This window comes from Colias philodice, chromosome 32 (genome assembly GCF_061535455.1).
Source record: "Colias philodice isolate Cphi_HAF_F1 chromosome 32, ilColPhil1 Martin Lab GWU primary, whole genome shotgun sequence".
Lineage (NCBI taxonomy): Eukaryota > Metazoa > Arthropoda > Insecta > Lepidoptera > Pieridae > Colias > Colias philodice.
In genome coordinates, this window is record NC_143117.1 from 690,971 (window position 1) to 708,075 (window position 17,105).

Sequence of the window (17,105 nt, forward strand, 5' to 3'; positions counted from 1 at the left end):
CATCTGTTGTTTTACAGTATTTTTTTATCAAAATATGTAATGCAGTTTACAATAAAAACAACGTATATCGAAACAATACAGCTTTGTGTGAATATTAAATTATGTTCTCAGTTCAATTACTTATTAAGTACTATTTTTCGTACATTTTGATATCAGTTGAAAATATTATACTTATTATCATATAAAATTTTTGGTTAATGCAGCTGGTATAATAAGGTAATGCGCTTTCGTGTTTTAACTACATAATTAGTTCAATATTAATTTGTCGTAAAATACGTTATTTTGTTATTAATTTGAATAATATTGTAAGGAATCTAATTCAGTGTTAGATTTTCAAAATTAGATTAAGGATAATTTGTAATCATTGAAATAAATATTTTTGGATGTACATACTGGTCTTTTTATTTTATTCCCCTGTGCTCATATTATGTCATGAAACCTTTCAGTAGATACATGGACGAAATCGCAGCCAGCTGCAGCGCCCAGCAGTAATTAGCTATAACATATAGGTAAGGTAATAAATAATAGCTCTATAGTTAATACGCACCTTGATACTTACCGTAGAGTTGTTTGATGTTGAATCCGTAATAAATAAAATTTACACAATTGAATGTTACTTTTGATAGGTTATTCAGATAGAAATAAACGAAAAAAGTTTGGAAAATCCAAAAGTGCACGCCTCATAATTTTTTTTTAATAATTATTTATTAATTATTATTTTTGTTTATTTAATAACAATTAAACCACATCGAATCAGACCCTGAAAAATGAAAGGGTTCTATTCCTGAGCATACTCAAGCGTAAGAGAAAAAAAAAGACTCGATTAGTAAAGTATTTCGGTCGCTATCGTGTTAACAAGAAAATCCTCCGCACATACAGACACACGGACGTCCAAGACAGAACTTTTTTAAACTGTTTTTTAACTAGTTTAAATAACAAAAATGACATCAAAAATATCATGAATGTTAAAAATAGTGTTTTTTTCTTAATATGTGTGTGTATTTATTATCTTACAAGTGCAATGTATGATACATAAAGACATTTTAAGTTTGAAAAATCAGATGTTTTGCGCGAAGTGACAGTAGTACCCACCTCAACGCTTCGCTTATGAGGCGTGCAATAAATAAATAGTTCCCGTTCCCGTGGGATTTACGGGATATAACCTATCCTATTTGTTAATCCAAGTTACCTGTTGAGTATGAATATCATCGTTTACGCATGAAAATAAGTGGACGCGATCTCCACTTATGTTCATACAAATACAGACTTTACAGGGTGCTCCAAAATTACAACATTTCAAAATTTTTTGCTACTTGTTTTTATTTTTATTTTAATTAAAACTAGATAAAAACTAACAGTAATTTTTACTTTTTGAAAATATTTAGGTTTTTATTAATGTTTAAAAATCGTCTTATTCCTAAATGACGTCATTCTTATGGTGGACTTTGTTCTAACGTCTGTATGTATAACGTCGCCACATCAATTTTAATTTTAATTTATTTTCTCTTAAAATTTGCGATTAAGAAAATATTTTTTGTGGTAACAATAGCATTATGAAGAAATGCTTTTTTTTTTCTTTCATGCTCTTAATTTTATAATAGTACCTATAAAATGAAATGTTATCCAACTTCAAATCGAAAGGCACTGTATCCATACAGAAAAATGTCTAAGCTGTACAAAAGTGAAATCTACATTTAATTATACCATAACTTAATTATAAAACGTTACATAGAACTTATAAATCAAAAATTTCGAAAATTCGAGTTTTAAACATTTTTTATTAAATACAGCTTATGTAAAGGATAAAAATCAATAAACTTAAAGATTCAGAATAAATAAACAATTACACAAATTATGTTTCAGACAGCCGGAGGCCCCAAAAAAAACTACGAATTCACTTAGAAATACTTTAATATAAACTTATTACAATACGTCTTGCTCGATGCAAGTCTTAACAATTAATAACTATAAAGCTAATTGAATATAAAATGAAAACTTAAAATTACGTTGCGCCAATGGAATCTGCAGTGCTATTCTGTAAGGTTATTATAAAAACTCGAACGCGGAATCCGCGGTGAGTTTTCGATTTCGTATTCTGTAAAACTCGACAGTACTAGTGGCGCCACATCGTCGAGAGCGGCGACGAGGCGAACTGTGCTAAGTGAGTATTTTGACCACAGACATGTATCAAGATAGACTAAGCGAGTGTATGTACTTCCCGTGTCCAAACTAAGTTTATGAAACTTACTTGACGCTGGCCTACACTCAGTCCGCGCTTGCAGTTCGCCAAGGAAAGACGTGAAGCTGAATAAAGTAAAATGCCGAATTGCGCCGTTATAAACTGTAGAAACTCCACAGCTGTGAGTGGCCGAGTTAGCATAGATGTTTCCTTCCACCGGTAAGTAATTTTCTAATCAGAATATGCACTATTTATTTTAAAATCAAATAAAGAATATCTGTGGAAAACGATCGTGACAAACACGGATACCAAATCATACGAAATGATTCGGAATACATTGCGGCTTTTACTTGGCACGGTAAAGATCGCGTCGTATGATAACAAGCAATGAATAGCGTCTTCTCATTTTTCTGTTCTCATTTTTCTGTCCAATTTTGTGGTTAGTGATGTTCATTTGATGCAACAGTTCTCGATTCTAATCGATTTTATAATCGAACAGAAAAATGATAATTTGAAGGAGCAATTTTTCAGAAAAAAAGGCATAGATTTTTTTGTCATTTAATACGACTTGACCTAGAACTTTTAAGTATTTTAATACAAAGGTACTAAAAATAAATATTATGACATGGACGCCATTAGTTATAAAGTGTCATCTTGGGAGTTTTTTAAGAAAACTCCTTATTGCTTAGACTATGTTTGTTTTTTCAGTTTTCCAAGTAACCCGAACATAAAAGGAAAATGGATCGATGCAACGGGACATAAAGATTGATTGATTGACAGTTTCATTACTTTCTTTCGATGGCCTCTCTAGTACGTAGTACATGGTAACTCAATGGGCATATGTAAGAAAAAGCTAAAACACATTAGTTTACTTGTTAGAATATTAAAAGGTTTATAACTTTATTTTATCATCCCTCTGTCTATGGTAATTATCATTTTTCTGTCTTGAATCGATTTAGTAATCGATTACGATTCATTTATTTGACTACCTCTTAGACATAGATCTAGTTTGATCTGATTTCTTTCGATTTACTTCGATGGGATAGGACGATACTAGAATCGCCGCGCGAGTGGCGGCCTAATCGATTTAGCGTAAAATGAAATTAACATCACTAAAAAGCGCTCGTGACGTCATAACGCGTCAAGGTCAGTACAAAAAATATGACACGCTTAGTTTTCATACAGATCGCGGTACTTGCGTTGTCTACTTAAATATACATGTCTGTGATTTTGACGTTTATAGTATGAATTCGGCATTCTGTAAGGTAATTTTACACCTCGAACGTCGAGTTCGAGTATTTACAAATACGAATTCACCTGTCAGCAATTCACTCGCCTATTAGGTGCCGAGTTCGTGAGTGAGTTAGTGGTTGTGGAACAAATTTGATACAAATTTTATATATTTTTTTACTAAAATGGCGCGTTATTTTATATTAAGTGCTATAATACGAGAAGCTAATGCTGTGGATATAATAGAAAGTCGCCGGCAAAGTACCAGCATTCGGGAAATGCAAATTATTAATCGAAATAAAAATTTTGTTGAATGCTACCGTTTATCGGAAGAACTAGTTTCTCAAGTGATGGAAGACATTAAAGTTTTAGTTAAAAAACCTCAACGTCGACGAAGAGGATTAACTGCTAGAGTCAAGGTATGTATCTAAGTGCTTTATATGTGTATTCATAATGTCATGAAAAGTTACTGTTACAATAGTCATCGGTCCCGTGATTTCATCTGCGGAAGTCCCGATCCCGTGTGAATATTGGGATAACTTTCCCATAACTCTGTAAAACATTCCATTATGTAGGTAGGTAACATAACTTCCTCGCATAGAACATAGAACCACTAACGATAACGTCATCTAATCCCCGATTATTTTTTATGATGTCACCCTTTCAAGTGGTAGGTACCCTATGTTAAAGTCCAAAGTTTCTCTCCCTTACGGTTTCTTTAAAAACGTTTTGAGTTATTAACCGACTTTAATTATGGATGGTTTCCTTATCAGATTAAGTACCTTTTATTTTGATAGTTTCAAGAAATTTCATTAATTTTTTTCAGTTGTTATGTGCACTTTCTTTCTTTGCGACTGGGAGCTATCAAAGGATATGTGGAAAACACATAAATTCGTTTGTGTCGCAGCCATCAGCATCTCGTAGTATCCACGAGGTCATAGAAGCCCTAAGCCATCCAAGTATAGTAAAAAAATACATAAGATTTCCCCAAAATTCTGAAGAAAGACTGAGACTCAAAACAAGGTTTGTGTACCTACCTAAATAAACCTATCATGTTAATGAAAAATATTTAATGATTTTTTTATTTCTTATTGCAGATTCTATGAGAAATTCAGTATTCCTGTGGTAATAGGATGTGTAGATGGGACTTTTGTGACAATGGTGAGACCAACTTGCCATGAAGAACGATACTACTGTCGCAAAGGATATCATGCAAGAAATGTACAAATGGTAAGCCTGATATAATAATGTCTGTATACGCTTTCGCACTTGAACCACAGAAAATCGATTTAATGAAATTTGGACCAATTCCATAGGATCATTAACGAAGCAGTATAAATCACAAGACGCTGCTAGTACCTATATTTTTTTAACATTCATTAGAACAGCCACATAAAAATAGTTGTAAAATAATTCTTTTTGCAGTTCACAGATGCAGATTTGAACATAATACATGTAGATGCAACATATGGCGGAGCGACTCACGACAGCCTTATTTTTAATAATTGCATCATTCGGGACCACCTCGAACAATTAGTACAAACAGGCGAATCTGTGTACTTGTTAGGTGAGTTACCTCTTAGCTAATTAATTATAAAGACGAATCTTTGTTTGTTTGTAAATATTTAACTCAAAAACTACTGGATTAATTCCTTCAAAAATTCTTTCATCATTAAAAAAACTACTTTATTTCTGAGTAATTTAGGCTTTATTACCGAAGTTCACGGAATTCATAAAAATTGGAGAGCAGGCGAAATCATTGAAAACTCCTAACTCCTAATAAAAATATAATTGTTGATGACAAAACATTTTATTTTTTAACAATATTCATTGTTACAGGTGATTCTGGGTATCCGCAGCGTCAGTACCTAATGGTGCCAGTTCCAAATGCAGACGAGGGAACACCAGAACATCACTATAACTAGCTGCATGCTACTGCAAGAAACACCGTAGAAAGAACAATTGGGGTCCTTAAAGCCAGATTTAGATGCCTATTAGCACATAGAGTCCTACATTATGACCCCGACACGGTTTCGAAGATTGTAATAGCATGTTGCGTGCTTCACAATATTTGTAATCGTGCCGGCCTGCCAGCTCCAGCCATATTCAATTCAGAGCTAGAGGTTGAGGCTGGTTTTCATAGGACCAGACAAAGTGTAGCTTCAAATGAGGATGTACCTAATGAAACTGCACTTGGTCAGCTATGTAGACAAAGATTGATAAATGAATTATGGAGGGCAAGGAACACGCGGTAATTGTAATTAATTCAATCAAAAATCAATGCAAATTATTTATTCCGGAAAATTATATTCATAGGTGTTAGTAACTCAATTAGGGCTTATAAACTAATGTTAGTAAATTAAGAAACTATAAGTAAAACCACAGATAATTTTTTACTACTAAAATAAGTTAAGAACTAATAAATGTATTTAAGTATAAAAGTATTTTATTTTTTTAAATTTTCAGCTAATAATTTAAGACCTTCCCCGACGGCAATCAGGCCCTCTGCTGTCATTCTGTTGGTCTCCCTTTGTGAGTTGACCATCACCTCCTGTAACTCACAGTAGCGACGGTCAATCTCAATCCGTTGCTCTTCCAAGCTAAGAAACCTTTCAGTAAAGGTTGTTAATTGAGATTGCCGCCTTTGTGATGGAGGTGATCGTCTTCTTTGCCGTTGTTGTGGACGACTCGATGACCCTGAAACGTAAAATAAATATTAATTTATTATTATTTCCACCGGTCGCGGTGACGCATTTTTGACAAGTCTTCTGATGTTATTATTATTTCCTTAATTCATTATCAAGTATTATTTAGTTTTATTTGTATGTATTTCCAAATTTTTATTGTTGACTAGCTTTCCGCCCGCGGCTTCGCCCGCGTTTTCAAAGAAAAACCCGTTCCCGTAGGATTTCCGGTGGTCGCGCCAATATAAAAATATACGTAAATATATTTCTCGATATGAAAGTGGACTGTATTTAGATCTACGTGGTGTTAGCAAAGAGGGATAGACAGGATCATACGGCACATACCTCGTCGGAGGGAGTAGCGTCCAGAACACACGCGCCGCGCCGCCACGCGGTCAGGGTCCTCCAGCTCGCGGCGGGCAAGAACGGCGTCCAGTCCCACACTCCACACAAACACACACGCGGCGGTGAGCGCGACCAAGGGCCGGGGCACGGGATACCCCGGTGGTGTTACAAGGGCACAATGCCTGATGATCTAGAGAGCCTCGTGGAAGCTCTCCGGCGGTGGCCGAGTCCCGAACCTCGCGAAGGAACGGAGCGAACTCGACTGACTGCAGCGACACGAACGTCGCGTTCACGTCTTATTGGACGTGTCACGTGGTTAGTGACCACGCGATGATTGGTTGTGCTCGTATGCAGGGAAGGATGAAGGAACACACCACAAACAATAAATGTTTAATTTCTACATTTACTATTTTAATTATATTGGCGTTACCATATCCACCCGCCCTAAATGGGTCACCATTTAAAACCAATCATAAGATACAGCGAAAACTATGACTCTAGGATCGCATAATGCGCGCGGGTTAATAAAAGTCCTAAGAGCCACGGCGGTAATATAAATAACAAGTTCTATGGCTCTAGGAGCGCAAAATGCGAGCGGGATAATAAAAATTCCTAAAAGTCACGGCGGAAATATAACTAACTAATTCTATGACTCTAGGATCGCGTAATGCGAGCGGGGTACAAAAAATTCCTAAAGTCACGGCGGTATTACAACTAACAAATTCTATGACTCTAGGATCGCGTAAAGCGAGCGGGGTATAAAAATTCCTAAAGTCACGGCGGTATTATAACTAAGAAATTATAAACGAAAGCGGTGCAAAACTTAAAATTAAACTTAACTAACTGCGGTAATATACTTAATGCGATATAACTATTGTCTTGGAAGCGGACATAAACGAACGACCGGGCGAAGGTAAGTTCCCTTGGCGGTTCTAACTGTACAAACGCGCGCGACGTCGTCCTTTGAAGGATGTACTTTCTCTACGACGGCTAAAGGCCAGGTTAGGGGCGGTGCATTATCATTTATTACAACCACGACCGTTCCAGGAGTAATAGGTGTCGAAGGCGTATTCCATTTCTGCCTAACCTGCAAACCGTGTAAGTATTCCATTCTCCAACGTTTCCAAAACGACTGAACTAACTTGTCCAGTAGCGAATGCCTATCAAGCAAACTGACGTGATCAGATTTGACTTGAGGTGCGGGTAAAGCTAATAAAAGCGCGGTAATTAAAATAACACGAAACAAATGTGTTATAATATTCATATATTTAATATGATAATAATCAATGATCTTAATAATTATGTGATCATTGCGCGGTAATATCACTGGAAGCTTATGTGCATATTCCAGGGCGGAATCGCTTAGACGTCCGTTGAGGCTGTTGCGAATAAAAGGCTTCAAGTGATTGAAAGCCTGCGAATAAAATTTATAAAAGAGTATATTATAATACTCCTCTGCAAAATAAATATTTTGCAGGGCGGGAATAATTTTATTCTCAGCGAAATTAGGTTCCTCTACGGTCATCATAACACCGCGGCGGGGTAATAATATAAGGAACCTATAAATATAAAATACACGACGCGCCGAGACGCGAAGGGCGGTATCGTATAAAGCGCAATGCTTTATAGGCGGGCACACAGTGTGCGCTAATAATTTTCGTTCGGGAATGTCTGCAATAGACTCACCATCGAGACTCCTAAGAGGCCATCCAGATGGGTCCGAACGAGCCCACTGGGGTCCGTGGAACCACAGAGGGTGCGGTACGAGATTTTGTGGCGTAATGCCACGCGAAAGAATGACAGCGGGAATTTCAATACCAGAAACATGGTAGAAATTATCTGATGGGATGTTATACACGACTGTGGGAGCAGCGAAGCCCATCATGTCCCACAGACGGGCGGTAATTGACAAGATGGAGTGCTTAGTGCACGTCACATCGGCGGGAGCGGTAATTTTAAAATAAAAATAATTATGAACAGTTGACCAATGCAGACCAAGTAATTTATGTTGCACGGTCTTATCAAACTCCACCGCGGAGGGTAAAAGTTTGTGCGAAGCGGGAAGATTATCTAACACATTTTTGCTATTACTATTCCATTTAATAAGATCCCACTGAGCTCCCTTAAACAAATCGATGAGCTGCTGCGATGCGGAAACTGCTTCACATTCCGTGGGAATAGAGAAGGCGATATCATCCATATACAACGAGGAAGACGCAATGCCACTCGCGAGCGGATATTTCGCGCCGTCATCTTCTACGAGCTGTCTTACCGTGCGTAGTGCATGATAAGGACTAGACTTGATGCCGAAGCAAACTCGATTAAATTGATAAAGAAGTAGCGGATCCTGCGGGCTGAAACGATATAAAAAACATTGAAAACGACGATCAAACTCACGCACGAATATCTGCAGAAATTGTTGGCGGCAATCGGCGGTCATGGCAATCGCGTGGAGACGAAAACCTAAAATTATTGTAAACAAATTGCCTTGTAAATTCGGCCCAACACGCAGAAGGTCATTCAACGAACGCTGGCTTCCAGAAGTTGGCATGCTAGCATCTAAAACCATGCGCAGCTTAGTCGACGATTTATCCTCGCGCAGAACAGCGTGATGCGGTATAATATAAATAGGTGTAGGGTCACGCGGATCATACGGAGGCGCGGGTGAAATATAATTTTTCGTTAGATAATCTTTTATGACGTCATCATATGCCAACCTTAATTTAGGTGAAGCTTGAAGCTTTCTTTCGAGGCACATGAAACGTTTGCGGGCAATATTTAAATGAGTCACCGAGAGTGTAGAAATCATCCTTAAATGGAAGCGAAACGATATATCTGCCACTCACGGGGTCGCGGGTTGTAGTTAATTTATAATATTCTTCGCATTCAACATCATCGGGATGTTGAACGGGCGGTGCGGTAGGAAGCTCCTCGAGCTCCCATAAACGCCAGACTAATGAGTCAATAGCGGCGGTCTCTTGAACGTGACAACACGTCAAGGGCGGTTTATGTATGTTAGGTATGGTGGGTACTGAACCCATTATTACATAGCCTAACACCGTGCGCAATGCAGCGGGCGCCGACGAGTCACGAGATGCATGAACTACGTCGGGGAGAAGCAGATGAGGGAACAGAGAAGCACCGATTAATAAATCGATTTTATTTGGCGTACCAAAACTCTCATCTGCGAGCGGTAAATGCGAAATATTCGATAAGACAGAAGTGTCTATAACAGCGGTAGGTAATAAATCCGTAACATGATCAACAACTAGCGGTGAAATATTAAAAGATATGTTGTTGTCAAGACGCGAATAAAATTGTATATTTACGGAATTACTATTTATAATTTTTTCTGAACCACCGAACCCCTTAATAATAGTACGTTCGGTTTTCTGCGGTTTAATACCTAAACGTTCACAACATTCATTCGTAATGAAGTGACTTTGCGAAGCGGAATCTAAAAGCGCGCGAATAACAAGCCGTTCGCCTTTACAATTATAAGATACGACTTCAGCGGTTGATAATAAAATAGTACATTGTTTATTCGCGGGCGCGTTGCATTGAAATGCGTTATCAGTATCAGCTGTATAGCTAGCGGTACATAGCGCAATGTCGGAGCGGACGCACTCGCCCGACGCGGACGGCGCAGGCAACGGCGGTGTGCTGCGCGGCGGGGGGTGAGACGCAGGCGCGGGAATGGACGATTCGCGTTTCAAATGTAACATCGTATGATGTTTTAATTTACAAACGCGACAGCCAGAATAGGACGAACAACTAGAAACTCGATGTTTTATACTGAGACAATTTATACACGCGTTTCTATCCTTTACGTATTTCAAACGTTCCTGCGGACTCATTTTATGAAAACTCGAACATTTATATAAATTTTGATGCGTAATATTTGTACAAAGACAACTATATGCGGAATCAGCGGTTGTTACGTAAGACTGATACTTAGGCGGAGCAGACGAGATATTATTTGAACTGCGGTTATAATTATTATACTTTCGAGGCGGTTTATTTATTCCCGAATTTGTGGAAGGATGAATGCGTTCTAATACCTTCGCACGAGTTTGAATAAATTGAACTAAGTTATCAAAAGTAGGCATTTCACTACCAAACTTTGTCTCGAAAGCGCGAACAGTATCTGAATCTAACTTCTTCAACGCGATATGAACAATCATTAAATCTGTAATATTATCTAACTTTATATTTTGTAAGGCGCGCACTGCGCTAACAAAGTTATCTGTAAATAAATCAAAGTTTGTTGCGGACGGAGAATGCAAAGGTTTAAAATCAAACATTTGATTTAAATACGCGGAAACTAACATACGTTTATCATCATATTTATTTTTTAAAGTTTGTAATATTAAATTATAATTTTCAGCGGAGGGGGTTATACCAGCTATAACAGTTGTGGCCTTCCCCGTTAATTTACCTAGTAAATAATATAAACGCTCGGCATCTGTAAGGCCGGGATTGTTATGAACAACTGATTCAAAATTCGAAAGAAACAGCGGAAATGAGCGAATATCACCCGAAAATGGTACTAATTCGATAGGCGGTAATTTAGGCCTATTTTTATGCAAATTATTAATATCTCCGTGTGACGGACTTGGTTGCGAATATTGCGATTTAATTCTTTTAATCCTGCTATATAAAGACTCGAATGCAACGAGGCTTTTATAATCAGGTTTCGCGGTAGGTGTTAATAATAATAAGCGAGTATTGTATTCGTCTAAACACTGTTTATAATCATCGCGTAATGATTCTACCTGCGCGGACTCGTCAAGGAAACTTTCCATAAGCGCAGCGTTGTTATGAACGTTCAAAGACAAATCATAAATTCTTTGCACCATTTCGAATATAATTTCGCGTTTAGCTAATAACATGGATAACTGCGAATCATTTATATCTTCCGAATCATTAACATCCGAAGCGTCACTATCAGGTAACTTAGTCATTTTCTTAGGCGGCATTTTTAATAACAAAAGTATATATTCAAACAGAGAATGTTACAATACAAGTTACAATAACAAGTAATACGACTAAATAAAGTAGGTCAGCGACGCAAGCGTAATATGAACCGAGTATGAATTTTCAATATGGTCGGATTATAACAGCGGATCGCGGAATGACCTAGATAACGTTATAAATTTCGAGTGCGGGTAGCGGGTAAATAAATATGATGAAATATGTTCGATTTATAATGATTTTAGCGTTATAACTGCGGATAAACGATATGAATATAGTTTTAATTAACTATTTTAATAATAATATACGCGTAACTTAATGTTACGGGCGGAATAAAATATATTTTAAGCAAAAAATAATAGATGACGCAATGTCGATCTATGCGGTATATTATATGATCAAACGAACTTCAGAGTGAAGTTCGATCATTATTATATGAATCGCTTCATTCGAAGATATTATTTACTATGTAGTTCCCTTTTTCAATGCTAGCAACCACGCACGCCTTTAGATTTTTTTTTTTTTTTATATTGAGGGTATTACGACCTGACAAGTATTTGCTCGCTTTGAACGATATTCATTATTTTTAGAGTCTAATCTTACAAAACTTTGGGTTAGGGTGTGGTGGGTGTTAATATCTTCGAATGAAGCGATTCATATAATAATGATCGAACTTCACTCTGAAGTTCGTTTGATCATATATTATATTTCATCGCTTCATTCTTCAGATATTATTTACTATGTAGATGTTAAGAGATAAAAGTTTTGTAAGAACCATTTTGGGTGCAAGTTTAGAATAAAACGTAAACATCAATATTATTAATTTTGTATTATAAATTAACGAAAATATAATTAAATACTATTTCTGTAAAATCGATTATGCAAATTCGTTCTCATTAAATACATTAAGTTTATGCAAAGGTTTTGGAATGTTTTGTCCAACCAGCAGTTTTACGTATATTATACACCACTAGCAGAGGCAGCAGAAGTTGAAGCGTGTCTTGTGCTATGTGAATTAAATATTGAAATGTTGACACTACTTTTCGATAACACATTTTTGATCCAACAACTTATTGTTGGAGTTGTGGCAGGTTTATTCGGTTTTGTAAAAGTAAGTAATAATCTATTTTCCTCATCCTTCCTAAAATGTTTTGTGACATAGATATAATCAGACAGTGCAGTAGCGGGGCAAATACTTATATTTTGTTTGAAATATGGAAGTTTAAGAAAAGGTTGATCTCTACCTGGAGCTGAAGTTTTTACGAGGTCTGTAATGAAAAATTTAGCAGGCAGTGATGCCTGAGAAATAAATATTATTAATATTTATAAGAGATAACGTCTGCACTCGCTGTGCTGTACACAGCGCTAATAAAATTACTAATTTTTGATTCAATTGTTCCAATTTTACGTTTCTATTAGGAAACCAGCTTAAGATATGGTTCAAAACTAATTGTGGGTCCCAAGAATAATTGTATTTAGGCATTCATCTGACCCGATATTATTTCCTAATATTAAAGATAGGCAGACGTGTGAGTTTAAAGTACCATACGAAACCCCTTTGTTAAACTCTTCTGTTATAAATGATATGACAGCCGCTACTGTACTCTCAAAATTGGAAATATTCCAATTTAGACAAAACTGCCACCATAATTGATATGTTACGTTATAATATTGCTTCTTAGTGTTACTCGAAAGCGATGCCAACATTAGTTAGATAGCTTCCCATGGGATGTATCTCCGTAGGAAGGCTTCACGGAGAGCCTCGCTGCAGCCAGCGTTATATGTGAGTGCAGTGGGCGCTGGACTGGGATGAGAATGCGTTAGATTCGTACCTATCTGTTTTCAAATATATAATTTTTGATGATATTAGCTCTCTGACGAGAGGGAACCATGGCTGCGAAGGCCACCACGGAGAAACTTGTATCCCACACGCTTCGTATCGACTTCGATATCGATTCAACTATTTTTTGTAAACATCTCAAAATAAAAGTAAATGGGGAAATGCGTAAAAATTTATATTATTCTAATTTATGGTGAATGCGTCGACACATGACGCATCAGGGTCGAGATGCCACGACACTTACTTTCTGCATTTAGTATTGTACCTAATGCTCTTCCAAATTTTTTGATATGTTTCATTGCATAAACTCCATTCGATATCCGGATTTATTCTTCTTGGCTGTGTCAGTGTCGACGTTATTTTTACTATTAATACCTATAAGACGCGAACCACCATATGTTTCGATGCTCGCATCATTGCCACAGTTACTTTGTTAGTTTGTTAAGGTGGAGAAATTGTATGCCACCCATTTTATTTATGTTACTAACTGCAGTTTTGTTATCAATTCGTAATAATATTGCACAATTAGAATAGGTGTTTGCGAATGTTTATAAATTTAAAAATGCAGCTCTAAATAATTTATGAGATAGATTTTTTCACATTCTTTCCATGAACCATGCACTCGTTTATTACCTATTGCAAAAAGACCCCAACCTGTCCTTGAGACATTTGAAAAAATACCTAATGTAAATTTTGGAAATTTCATAAAATTTGTTTTATATATTATGTTGTGACCACCAATTTAATTGTTATGTTGATTTAAAAATAAAGACACTAACGACACGAATTCTCGGATTGTGCAAATAGGTAATTTTGAAAATTTATTAATTAAAATATGTGCAATGTTATTACGTTTATCATCAGGCAAAGAAAGTTAGGTTACATGAATCATATATAACCCCAAGGAATTTACATTTTTGACTTGGAACCAATGAAGTTTTTTCAACAGTGATTACCAAGCCTAGACAAGATAATAGTTTTATTGTCTCTTTTAAATTATTTAGGCATTCAGTATAATTTTTACCTGTACATAAAATATCGTCGAGGTAAATGACAGACTTAGAACCTCGGCTTAAGAATGCTATAACTTCCTTCATTAATATACCTAGTAAACACTCTTAGCGCAATAGAAAGACCATAGGGCATAGCTTTAAACTCTTTAAGTTATGCTATTACCTTTGTTATTTATGAAAAATTTGTGAAATACCGGCTCAATTGGCATTAAAAGGTAAGCTTCTTTAAGGTCTATTGTAGCCCATGAAACATTTTCGGGAATAAGTTTCGACGCCGTCCTATGATCTTCGATTTTTAAAGTGACATTTTTAATATAAATTTATTAAGATTAAGTATGAATTTTTTACCGCCGTTTGATTTATGTGCTAAAAATATATTTGGGATATATTTGCCCTTTACTGGGTTACAAACATGAATATATCCCAAGTCTATAAGGTTATTTATTGCCACAGGCATGTCAGCTTTATATTGCCCCGACCAAAATTAAGTACGCACTGAATTTTGAAAAACTTCATTAAAAAATGGTAAATCCACACAGTCTTTAACCCATTTAAGAACGGTTGTATTATTAGTAATTTTACGCCAACAATCGTAAAATAACGTAACTAAATCTTTATTGTTATTTTGGTGCACAATCTTAGCTCGAGCTGGTCATCTTTGGCTACGAAGAGGGGATTGGTCTTTGTATGTCCCTCTTGTAACCTCCTCGCCCCCCCCCTGTTTGACTGAAAGCGAGAAGGTGTCTGCCAGTTTCCCTGGAAACTATTGCGAGATGTGTGTGCTGTATGAGCATGTGAACTATAAGGTTTTGGTGTAATAACCTTCGAAGCTTTTATTTTATCCGATACATTGTCTCCAAACAATGTATTATCCCTTTCAGAATGATCGACAACTTGCAAAAAAGTTTTGTCTAAACAAGGCCTAATAAACTTTTTTCTTGATTCCGTTTGTCGATGATGGAGGTCCGAGAATATGCGACATATACACTTATAAACTTATTGGCCTCCAACTTATATTTCTTACTACGAACTAAGAACTTGTTCTTACTACGTAAATAGGGGATTATTATTAACGCCTGTTATAACGGCCCCCAATTATTGCCAATGCAAATTAACCATTTTCTTATCCCAGAATTTACCGGATTCAGGGGTAGCAGCCTGAATCTCCGAAATTTACGTAGGAGCCTGGAGTAATACGCAATTTTCGGGAATCTAATAAGTTTTTAGAAAACTTTCTTAAGGATCGGCAACCATATTTTGGCGAGACTTTCGTGAATTTTTTCACCATATTCTGGAATCACATCATTAGCCTCGCCCAATGCTGCTAAGATATCAGGTTCTAAGTCGACAGGCTCCGATTGAGGGGCCGTGGTATCAACCGTTACTGGTTCATTTGCTTGAAGCGCAGCTGAATCCGTCGTAATGTACATAATTCCCGGCAAAGAATTTGTCGGTGGACCGTTTCTAGGATATCTGGATCCGGTAACAAAAAATTTTGTTATCGAGGGTACTTATAAAATTATGATTTAGGGTTATTTTATTTTTTAACATAAGTTGATATTCAACTAACAAACCATCGTGCTATTATCTCGAATAGCCTCCTGGTAAGCTGGTAATTATTAAACAAGTAATTACTAATTATATATGTACCAATAAAGATTTATAATTTTCCAATAAAAATACCATTGTGATATCATCGCGGATATCCTCCCGGCTTTTATTTTTATTTTTTATTCTATTAAAAATTTTCGATTTTAACCTTCGTGATGCTATCTCGAACATCCTCCCGGTATAAATATGTATATCAATACATTAATGATATTTAAGTATGTACTCGAAAGTAAAAAATTACATAACCTTTGTGATGCCATCGCGGACATCCTCCCGGCATAAATTGAATAATATGTAAATATTATTTCACTTCTAGAAGTCATGAACTATTAAATTACCTTTGTGATGCTATCTCGAACATCCTCCCGGTATAAATATGTATTTCAATACATTAATAATACTTAAGTATGTACTCTAAAGTAAAAAATTACATAACCTTTGTGATGCCATCGCGGACATCCTCCCGGCATAAATTGAATAATATGTAAATATTATTTCACTTCTAGAAGTCATGAACTATTAAATTACCTTTGTGATGCTATCTCGAACATCCTCCCGGTATAAATATGTATTTCAATACATTAATAATACTTAAGTATGTACTCTAAAGTAAAAAATTACATAACCTTTGTGATGCCATCGCGGACATCCTCCCGGCATAAAGTAATATGTAACTACATATTATTTCACTTCTAGAAATCATGAGCTATTAAATTGCCTTTGTGATGCCATCTCGGACAACCTCCCGGTATAAACGAAAAATATTTGAATATTTTTCAACGCTTCAATTTCGTAAGTTATAAGAAACTTTCATTCGTCGTATTACAGATCGAAATAAAGACACTTTAAAACTCCAAAGTAAGTACTTACTTGTGTCGTCTTCGGATTCCGAAGATGATATTATAGGTTTTATGTTTCTTTAACTTCCTAATCTTCATACTATAATCAATTTTCTCCTTCGAATTTCTCTTCAACATGACGAAACTTGCACTTATTTGAGACGTCCGTATGTTGCGGCGCACGAAAAAGGAATGAATATCGTTCAAAGCGAGCAAATACTTGTCAGGTCGTAATACCCTCAATATAAAAAAAAAAAAAATCTAAAGGCGTGCGTGGTTGCTAGCATTGAAAAAGGGAACTACATAGTAAATAATATCTGAAGAATGAAGCGATGAAATATAATATAGTTATTTCACAATGAATGTACTATTAAATCGCTTATTAGGGCC

General features: G+C 36.2%; 1 long non-coding RNA gene across 1 annotated transcript in view; it reads left to right on the forward strand.

Annotated features, from left to right (window-relative positions):
* The first annotated feature begins 9,718 nt into the window (after positions 1-9,718).
* The window catches only part of LOC149474917 (uncharacterized), a 272,804-nt gene continuing 265,417 nt past the window's right edge, over positions 9,719-17,105 (forward strand). The window contains exon 1 of the long non-coding RNA XR_016318178.1: positions 9,719-10,341. This is a non-coding gene — a long non-coding RNA (uncharacterized LOC149474917). The remainder of the gene's footprint in view (positions 10,342-17,105) is intronic.